This window comes from Fukomys damarensis, unplaced genomic scaffold (genome assembly GCF_012274545.1).
Source record: "Fukomys damarensis isolate Sample0158 unplaced genomic scaffold, DMR_v1.0_HiC HiC_scaffold_37, whole genome shotgun sequence".
Lineage (NCBI taxonomy): Eukaryota > Metazoa > Chordata > Mammalia > Rodentia > Bathyergidae > Fukomys > Fukomys damarensis.
The window spans coordinates 1,183,982-1,194,337 of record NW_022900949.1 but is presented as its reverse complement, the minus strand read 5'-3'; the positions used below and the strand labels follow the sequence as shown (position 1 = coordinate 1,194,337).

The 10,356-nt window shown below is 52.5% G+C and overlaps 1 protein-coding gene across 5 annotated transcripts in view; it reads left to right on the top strand.

Annotated features, from left to right (window-relative positions):
• LOC104876334 (olfactory receptor 1361) overlaps positions 1-10,356 on the top strand; it is a 41,921-nt gene that overhangs the window by 24,883 nt on the left and 6,682 nt on the right. For 4 of the 5 annotated variants that reach the window (XR_004515538.1, XM_010644307.2, XM_010644305.2 and 1 more), the window contains one exon: positions 9,607-9,856. The gene's annotated coding sequence lies outside the window, so the exon portion shown is untranslated. Of the gene's footprint in view, positions 1-6,638; positions 6,760-9,606; positions 9,857-10,356 lie in introns of those variants that run through there. The other variant, XM_010644306.2, reaches the window with a different exon arrangement.

Here is a 10,356-nt window from a genome sequence, read left to right as displayed (position 1 = left end):
CACCACCCGCCCCGGGACAGCCCCGTCACCCTCTCCTATGGCCCGCGGGCGGCCTCGGGAACGGGAACCAGGCTCTCACGGGCAGCCCGAGGGGTACAAGGCTCACTGCATCCGTCCAGAGCCTTCTTTCCAGACCGTGTGCGTGTGTGCGTGTGACAAAGAGTTACCCCAATCACACAAAAGGAGTTTTTTTTCTCAGTCCTAAAAACAGACTATTTTTACTATAAAACTTCACATCTAAGCAGGGTGTAATCTCAGCACTCTGGGAGGCTGAGGCAGGAGGATCACAAATTTGATCACAAGTGGCCCTCCAGGCCACTTAGCAATTTAGTGAGATCTTGTCTCAAAATTTTAAAATAATCATAATAAAATTTCAAAAGCCTAGGAAGCCGGGAATTTAGCTCAGCGGTTCAGTGGCCTGCCTTGCAAGCGCAAGGACCCAAGTTCCATCCCCGGTACCCCCCCAAAAAAAAATGGCTAGGGATACAGCTCGGTGCAAAGGCCTCAGGTTAAATCCTCAAGCATAAATAAATAAGCAAAAATAAGTAAATAAGCAGACAAAAATAAATAAGTAAATTTACCTTTTAAAAAGGGCTGGGTTGTTGCTCAGTGTGAAGGCCCTGGGTTCCATCCTCAGCGCTGAAACAGGAGGATTTCAGGTGAGGGGTGCAGCCTTCCTGCTCCGCCCAGAGGGCTCCGGCTCCCGCCTCCCTGGGGTAAGAATGGGCCGCTCCAGTTGCCGTCGTCCCCGGTGTCCTGCCGCGCCAGTGCCATCCTGCATGGGGAATGGCGGAGTGCACTAGGGAAGGGGCTGCTGGGTGGCCCCCGTGACCAGGGCCATGTTCAAGCCCAGGGGTCTGTGCCGACGGCTGCCTCGTAACACGGCATCCATGATGGCTGCACTGGCGGGGGTGGGGCTGACAGCCTTATTTGTAAATCGGGTTTCTGTGATCACAGCGGGGACCCCACGGCCCTGTGGGCACCGCCACTGTCATCTGTCTTCAGCTGAGCTCCAGTCCCCTGCTGAAGGAGGGGAGCTGGGTGTGAGCTCGTCTGGCTCCATGTCCAACAGCTGAGAAATGACCCCCGAGGACCACAGCAGAGGTGAACTCCTCAAGGCAGGGAGCTACAGCAGCACAGGAGGGCTCCCCCACCACCTGGTGGCCCTGGTCTCCTAGGATGGTCACTCTGAGCTCACAGGGGGACAAGTGAGGGCCACACATGATGAGAGGGAAATTCGCCACTGGTGTGGTCTTCCAACTGAGCAAGCAGTTCTCACCTCCATTTTGTTCAGTTCCCATAAATGATTTTTCTATTATCCATTATTGGCTCTTTTAGCACTGCTCCCTGTTCTTGTTTCATGCATGTATCCTTTCCTTCATCACTCGGAAATGATTAGGGGAAGTCACCTTGAGGTCACAGGTGGATACATGGCAGCAGGAGGCTCTTCCCACTTTGAAATAAAATAATAAAAGCTGCAGGGCTGTGGATTTAGCTCAGTGCTGCCACTGCCTGCCTCACAAATACAAGGTCCTGAGTTTGATCCCCGGTACAAAAGAAAAGTAAGAGCTGGAGATGCCACTGAGAAGGAGAGCTCTTGACTGGACTGTGAGACCCTGAGTTTGAACCTCAGCACTGTAGTATTTATAGCAATAATAGTAGTAATAATGCACTCTGTGCTCACAGAGTTGTCGTAGGGTCTGTGCTGTGACGGGAAGCTCATCACTCTTCTGCTGCTCTGAGTACTTAGCGGCTGAGTGGGAAGGGTTTGTGCCATTTCTCACACCTGCATGGTTAAGACAAAATAATCTTCAAGTCTTTACTGTTGTTCCACTGGATTGTGGCCCTGGTGCTTCCCAAATCCAATAGCATCCTGGAAGTTACAATAAATAGACTCAAATTTTAAAAATCAGTGGACTCAAGAGGCTGAGGCAGGAGGACGGCAAATCCAAAGCCAGCCTGGGCAAATAAAATGACCACAAGAGCTGGGGCCTAAACTCTTGCACCTCTTCTCTAAGTTCGAAATATTTCAAAATGCCAAACAATCACAAGTAGTGGTGTCACGCAAGTGTGAAAACTCACCAACCACACGGCCAGAATGTGCTTTCCACTTGAGCATCCATCCGCAGATGAGTGGAATGAGAGATGCAATATTTACACCCAGTGGAGTACTACCCTGCCAGGAAGAAGGATAAGCTCGAGTCAACAGCAGAGAAAATGGGTGTGCGTGAAGACCACAGTATTAAACGAGGTAAATCACATGCACAAGCTGAAATCTCGATGCTTTCACTTACACAGGAAAGGCAAAATGGAAATAAAGAGCAAAGCAAAAGATACACCCAAGGAACAGGGAGATAGACCTTTGTAAAAGGAAAAAGGACCAAGAGATGGAGGGAGGGGAGGGAAAGTGATGAAAAATAATTAAGATGTGCAAGTCCCGGATCCACACATGGAATGCACACAATGCACACAATGAACTGCAAACTAATAAAATTTTAGAAAGAAATCAGAAACATACTTTCGAGTGTGTATCTGCTACACAACAAAACCAGGAGTGAAAACCATGGGCCGGGTGCCTGGCTTGTGGGGAGCATGGGCAGAGGCCCTGGGCCCATACCAGGTGAACAGGAGTCCGCCGGGCAAAGGCTGCGGGCAGGCGACCTCCTCCTCGCCGAGTCCAGGTTTCCTGGAGGGTCGGTGGCCGCGGAGCAGGGCTTGAAAGCTGGGCCTCCAGGCCGAGTGGATTTTCTGCAAAGCGCTTGCTTGCAACTCTCAGGCCGCGTTTCCCAGTGCGGCCGCCAGAGGGCGTCAGTGCCTCGCGAGCTCTTGGAGCGCAGTCGCCCTTTTCTCCAACCGACCAGGGGAGGTAGGGTGGGGCCCAGACTTTCCAGAACCCCCAGGCCCGTGCTGATGTCTGTGGGTCCGTCTGTCTACACACTTTTCTTCTTTTTATTGAATGTATTGGTACATTCTAGGTCTACAGTACAGTTACATTCATCATTGGGATCTTGTACCTTTACATGACAGGTCTTGGTTCTCATTTTTTCCCCTTGTCCCTGCCCTCCCTTCATCCCCTCCTCCCCTCCCCGTTTACAAACACTTTATTTCCATTTTTTCAGTTTCTCAAATTTTTTCCTTTTCCCTTATTACCTTTCCCCTACCCTTCCCACTTCCCCTACACCTTTAGCCCTTTTCTTCCTATTTCACACTATTAATTATCCCATTAGGATCTTATGTACTATTACAGTTTGTTCACACCAGAGAAACTATTCGGTATTTACACATGTGTGACTTATGTATTTCACTTAGGAGTATATCCTCAATATGTGTCCATTTTCCTATGACTGAATCTAATTTCTCATTCTTTATGGCTGAGTAGTATTCCATTTTATAGAAAAACCACATCTTTATCCAGTTTCCAACTGATGGACAAATGGGCTGTTTCCAAGATTCAGCTATTCCAAACTGTGCCGTTACAAACATGGGTGCACATACTTCTCTGTGATATGATTCTTTTAGTTCTTTTGGAAAGATACCCAGCAGAGGGATGGCTGGGTCAAACAGAACCTCTAGTCCCAGCTCTTTGAGGTATCTCCGTATTGATTTCCACAGGGGTTGCACCAGTCTGCACTCCCACCAACAATGGAGAAGGGTTCCTTTCTCCCCACATCCCCGCCAACATTTGTTATTGATTTCTTGACAGCAGCCATTCTTTGTGGGGTGAGGTGGAATCTCAGTGTTGCTTTCATCTGCATCTCTCAAATGACCGGTGATGTGGAACATTTTTTCATATATTTCCTTGCTGCTTTTACTTCTTTGTCTGAGAAATGTGTGCTCATCTCAGATGCCCATTTTTATATTTGGGGAGGCTGATTGTTTTGAGTCCTTTATATATTTTAGATAATAGTCCTTTGTCTGAGGAGCAGCTGGTAAAAAGTTGTCCCACATTGTAGGTTGTCTCTTCATTGTGTTGATGGTTTCTTTTGAAGTACAGAAGCTTTTTAGTAAGCTTTTTAGTAGTAACAACTAAAAGTTGTTGATTCTTTCTGCTAGTTCCTGTGCTACTGAGGATTTGTTCATAACATCTTTTCCTATGCCAATGTCTTCCAGAGTTCTGCCTAACTTATCTTCCAGCAAGTTCAGTGTTTCTGTTTTAATGTTTAGATCTTTAATCCACTTGGATTTTAATTTAGTGCATGGTGACAGATAAGGATCTAGTTTTAATATTTTGCAGGTTGAGATCCAGTTTTTCCAACACCATTTATTGAAGAGGGTATCTTTCCTCCAGTGGGGACGGTCAGCTCCTTTGTCAAAGATGAGGTAGCTGAGTACATCTGGGTTTGTTTTTCTGTCTTCCAATCTGTTCCACTGATCCTCAGGTGTGTTTCTTTGCCAGTACCATGCTGTTTTATCACAATGGCTTTGTAGTATAGTTTCAAATTGGGAATTGTTATACCCGCTGCCATGTGTCTGTTGCCTAAGATGGCTTTTGCTATTCTAGGTCTCTTATGGTTCCAAATGAATTTTTGGATTCTTCTTTCTAGTTCTGTGAAGTATAGTGTTGGGATTTCAATTGGCATTGCATTGAATCTGTATAGCAGTTTTGGTAGTATGGCCATTTTCACTATGTTGATTCTTCCTACCCAGGAGCAGGGGATATCTTTCCATTTTCTTATATCCTCTTTGATCTCTTTTTTCAGACTGCTGTAGTTTTCAGTGCAGAGGTCTTTTGCTTCTTTGGTTAGATCGATTCCCAGATACTTCATTTGTCTATACACGTTTTGAGAAATTGTCTCACTGTGTTGCTCAGGCTGGCCTCAAATTGCTAGGCTCAAGCAATCCTCCTGCCTCAGCCTCCCAAGTAGTTGGAAGTGCAGATACTCACCACTGCACCTGGCTCTACCTTTTTTTCCTTTCTTTTCTTTTCTTTTCTTTTTTTCTTTTTTTTTTCCTTCTAGACAGGGGTTTCACTAAGCAACTAAACTGCCTGGCAGTGCTGGAATTTCTAATCCTCCTGCCTCAGCCTCCAAAAGTGCTGATTACAGGTGTGAGGCTGAGCCCCGCTTGGTGATGTCAGGGCCATCGGAGTCCCAGGGAGCTGAAGGGGTCACGGGCCGAGGACAGGGAGGATGCCAGAGTCCAGCAAGGGTGCCGCTTACACCCCCACACACGCCTTCAACTGTCAATTCAGTAATGGCGAGAAGGGTTTGGTCCGGATCTGAGGCAGAGCCCCCTGTTTGTGGCTGGTCCAAGCCAGGGACTGGTGGGAGCTGGGCAGGGATGGTGTCCCCAGGAGCGGGCGGGCGCTGCTGAACAGTGGTGTGGGTTGTGCACTGGGCCGATGACAAGGACACCCTTGCAGGATGCCATGCAGGCGTTGCACACGCACACGCTCGTGTGAACACACGTGGAGATTGCCCACTACAGAATGGGTGAAGGTAGTAAATACAGGCTGTGGGGACCCAGGAGCTGGGGAGAGCCGCCCCGGGCCCTGCAGGGAGCCGGCTCGGTGTCCTGGGGATGCGGTGGCTCCTCGGGCCCCGACTCCCCGGCAGGGACAGAGCAAGAGCACAATTAGCCCGAGTCCTAATCGGCCCCCGGGGACCGGGACGGCGACAGAGTTAAGCCCGCCTGCCAGCTGAGGGCCTCTGTGCGGCCGCAGCCCAGGTCCCAGGCCCAGCCGGTGAGTGGAGCAGGGGCTGCGCCTCCCCTCCCCGGGCTTCCTCTAGAGGCGAACGGGAAAACGGAAACCGGCAGCGCGCCTGGGTCCTGCCTCGGACCTGGAACCTGGGACCGAGAGGCTGAGGCAGGAGGAAGCCGAGTCCCACTCCAGACTGGACCACTTGTGCCTAACCCTAACCCTGTCTAAGAACAAAGCGGTAATAGGAGCTGGGCCCCACCCCGGTAGTGACGGGACAGGAGGTGCCGGGAACAGTGCTGCGCTGAGGCTGGGCTACTGCGGATCCGGCCGGCGCCTGAGCCACAGCGGGAGGGACAGAACCAGCCGGACGCAGAGCGCGGGGACCGGGCATCTGGGGCTCAGTGCAGGAGGTGCCCAGAGGTGTCCGCACCTTCGGAGGGGACCCTGAGGGACAGCGACCCTGCCGGGAGAGCGGGGTATGGGTCTGCGTTATTCACCCGCCAGACCACGCCTCACTGGGTCAGAGTCGCCCAGGCTGCGCCGGACTTGGGATCCTCCTGCCTCGGCCTCCCAGAGTGCTGGCTTCTTGTTCCATGGCTCTCGGGCCTGAGGCAGGACAGGGAAGCCGGCACTGTCTGGGGCCAGGTGTTCCGTTTCCTTGTGTCTTCCTTGCGCCTACAGGGAATGAGGTCCAGTGTGAGTGTGAATGCGTGTGCGCGTGTGTGTGTGTGTGTGTGCGTGTGTGTGCGCGTGTGTGCCTCCATGGGACACGCCAGGCGCTTGAGGAACCTACAGGGAATGAGGTCCAGTGTGAGTGTGAATGCGTGTGCGCGTGTGTGTGTGTGTGTGTGTGTGTGCGTGTGTGTGTGTGTGCGTGTGTGTGCGCGTGTGTGCCTCCATGGGACACGCCAGGCGCTTGAGGAAGTGCAGGAGACCCGGGCCCTGCGCCCTGACGTCACTGGGGTCGGAGGTCACCCAGGGACCGCTTTGCCGTTACAGCCCCCAGGCGCCAGGGACCGCTATAGTCAGGCTGTGCTGTATGCGTCAAAGTTTCATGAAAGGGCAGTGATTCTGCATGCATCTCCCTGCAGTTAGTTCTCTTCTGACCGGCAGTCTCTGTGAGTTTTCCATTGTTGGGGGGGTGCCTTTGTTTTTCGTGCTAGGAATCGAACCCAAGGCTGCCCCGCTGAGCGACACCCCCAGCCTCCTTTATATTTTTTTGAGACAGGGTCTTCTTAGGCTGCCCAGGCTGGGCTCAAACCTGAGATCCTCCTGACTCAGCCTCCTGAGTAGCTGAGATGACAGGTGTGCACGCATCTTTTCTCTTGTCGCCCGGTGGCACCTCTCCAGGGTTTGCTCGTTCACTTCTGCCGCACTGCTGTCACCATCTCACGGTCCAGCGACAGCTTGGCCACACCGAGGTCGCCCAGTAAGCAGTCGATGAACACGCATGGAAGGGTGACAGCACACAGGCTGGCTGGGCTGAGAGGACAGAAAGACCAGGAAGAGGCACCGGGGAGAAAGTTCCACCCGGGCCCAGACCAGGAGTCCGGAGAGCAGAGGAGGAGCAGGCATGGCTGGGGGTGGAGGCAAAGGAAGCACTGGAAGTGGGTCTTGAGCCTGCAGTGGTGTGAGGGGCGCACTACGGGTGGAGTGCACAGCTCATGCCAAGGTCCTGGGGCAGCACTGCCTGCAGCCAGGAGACCTGCGTTGCTAGGCACAGTGATGTGATGTGAAATCAGGAAGCCCGATGTGCTGGGATTTTCTCCACACTACAGGGTGGGCAGTGAAGGGTACTTTGTTCAAGTGAACAGGAAAGGAGAGGAATATTTCAGTTATCAGAGCCGCGAATGAAGGGCAAGAATGAATCCATCTTTGTAGGAGCCCCAGCTCCTGCCTGGTGGAGCTGCTGGTGTAGGTGAGGCAGGACGGTTGGAAAGAGATCTAGGTGGAGACAGGGGCGAGTGCAAAGGCCCTGGGGCAGGGAGGGACAGAGGACAAACAGCCTGCAAGGAGGAGGGGTAAAATCCAAGGGCTGTGGGCTGGGGACATTTCCAGGTGGGTGGGAGGGAGCAGAGAGGGGAGCTGGGCTCTGAACGGAGAAGGGCCAAGGAGAGCACAGCTGAATCTCCTAACCGCTGTGGAAAACAGACCACCAGGGACCGAGGAGAAGACGAACCAGTTGGGTGACAGCTGCAAGATCCCAGAGCGAACTGAAGAGGAGGCAGGGCCAGGCCAGTCTGCACGCAGGCACTAGGGTGGAGCAGCCTGTTGGAGGCAGAGGCCAGGGTGTGGACCCGGGAGGGAGGCAGCGGGGTGATTCCGAGGTTCAGAGCGATCACCACAGGGCAGCACCGCCCTTCCTGGGCTGAGTCATGGTCTCTGGGCCCAAGTGTCAGGCGTGTGCCCCTGACGGAAAGGTCACACCACACCTTTAAAAACCGCAGTTATCATGCGCCCTGAAAAGTGTGCAGAGTTTATGCTTTGTTTGTTTTTTGAGACGGGGTCTCACTATGTAGCCCGGAATCACAGGTGTGCGCCCCTTGTCAGGCTATCGTTGGATTGGGGGGTACCGGGGATCGAACTCTGGTCCTTGCTCTTTTGAGGCAGGCAGTGGAACCACTGAGCTACATCCCTGGCCCTGCATTGGATTTTATTAATGTTTGGTCCCCAGAGCTTCTCAAACTTCTTCTGACCATCTTCTAGGATTCAATATATTATCATCTTACTTTTGTCGTAAAAAAGACAGTAGTTCCTTTTTATAAAATTTAGCGGATGCTCCGATAGTCTCTGCCCCGCCTCCCCCAAGCTGGTTTTACTCTCGGTTTTCAGAGAGCACAGAAGTGCCTTTACATCTAAATGCTTACAACTCCAGTTCTCCCTCACGTGTCTGCACTCACGCCTGCGTGTCCCAGCACTTTTCTGTGCGGCAGCACATTCTCGCCGGCTCTGATCACTGAAATATTCCTCTCTTTTCCTGTACACTTGAACAAAGTACCCGTACCTGCTAGAACTGCATTTATTGAAGCCAGATCTTTCCTTTAGAGAGAAAAGTCCGTGTCATTCTCTAAATGCTGACTTACTCCTTTCGCATCATTTTTATTAAAACGAATCTACAAAGCCAGGCATGGTGGTGCCTCTGTAACCCCAGCTCTCTGGGAGGCTGAGGCAGGAGGATGGCAAATTTGAGCCCCAGCCTGGCAGTTTAGGGACTTAGCGAGACTCTGTCTCAAAGCAACAAAAACAAAGCAAATTTCATTTCGCCTCAAAGTTTTGAATTTCACTCTGTACACAAATTAGGAAAAACATTTAGTGACTCTTTGAAACTTCACTGATAATAGTCAAAAGTTTACTGATCTCATGAAAACAACCAAAAAAAAAAAACAGGTTTCTTTACTGACAAAGTAGTTTTCTGTCAAGCTGGTTTCCCTTTTCAGGGAATCAAGTTTTGCCACAAGCAAATCCTCAGGTCTCAGTGGCAAAACCAAGCCCCTGCCAACATTACTTCTTTGGAATTTTTATTAAACTTTCCATTTCTGAAGCCTACCTTGCTTTCGTTCAGCTCGTTGCTAAGTGGAACTGGGGGGTGGACTCTAGGACTCCGCCCACGCCAGGCAAGTGCCCCTCCTCCCGCTGGACCACACCCCCGAGCCCTTCAGTGGTAAAACAAAAAGCATTTATTATGTACGTATTTGCAGTGCTGGGATGGACCCCCGGGCCTTTGCACTAAGCTGCATCCCCAGTCGTTTTTATTTTTTACTAAGTTCCTAAACTGCCCAGGCTGGGCTGGAGGTTGTGATCCTCCTGACAGCCTCCCAGAAGAGAGCGCCGCCCATCCACGCAGCATTAATCTCCAATTGCAATTGCAAGGAACAGCTCTGAACAGGATCGGCCTCCGGTACTTACAACACCTGTCGCCGTGAGTTCCCATATTTTGGCCTTAAAACTTCTATTTTTCATTCCAGAACTGCAGGCTGGGTCCAGCTCCCCGTGAGCTGTGCGTGACACGGCCACAGAGCTGTCGCAGGCTTCCGGGTCCCCGCAGGCCTCCGCCGACCCCAGTGCAGTTCGCTGTGGACACCGCCGCACAGAAACCACAACAGGGGCCGCGGCTTTAGCTCAGTGGTGCCGCCGCCTGCTTTCACAAGCGCACAAGGGGCCGAGTTCGATCCCTGGTACAGAAAAACAACGCAAGGCATAAACCCTAAGGACCAGGTAAGCGCCTGGAGGGGAGGGAGGGTAAGGATCGCTGGGCTCCACCCCCACGGTTAGTGCTGCCTCTGCTTTGGGGATTCCTGCCAGCCTGCGCCCAGTGCTCCCGAGCGCTGAGCAGACGTCCGTCCGGGGTCGGCGTGCAGATGGTGCGGTGTGGGTCTGACCCCGGAGGGACACGAGTTCGAAACTCGGCCTCGACGTGGTGACGTCTCGAGGTCGCGGGTCGCTCCAGAGGTGGGCGGCGGACGTGAAGAAGCAGCCGGTGCCCTGGGAGGCTGCGCCAGGGGCGACAGAAGCTCGAGCCCAGCCAGGCCGACCTAGGGACTCAGCAAGACCCTGTCTGAAGGCGAAAACTAGAAAGGCCCGGGACAGAGCTCAGGGCGAAGGCTGAGCTCAAGCGCCAGCATTATGGCAAGAAAAAAGAAGAGCCAGCCTCTCTTGGGGACGCTCAGGTCACCCTGGGGGCGCCGCGCCGGGCCGGGACGAATGCGGCCCCCCCC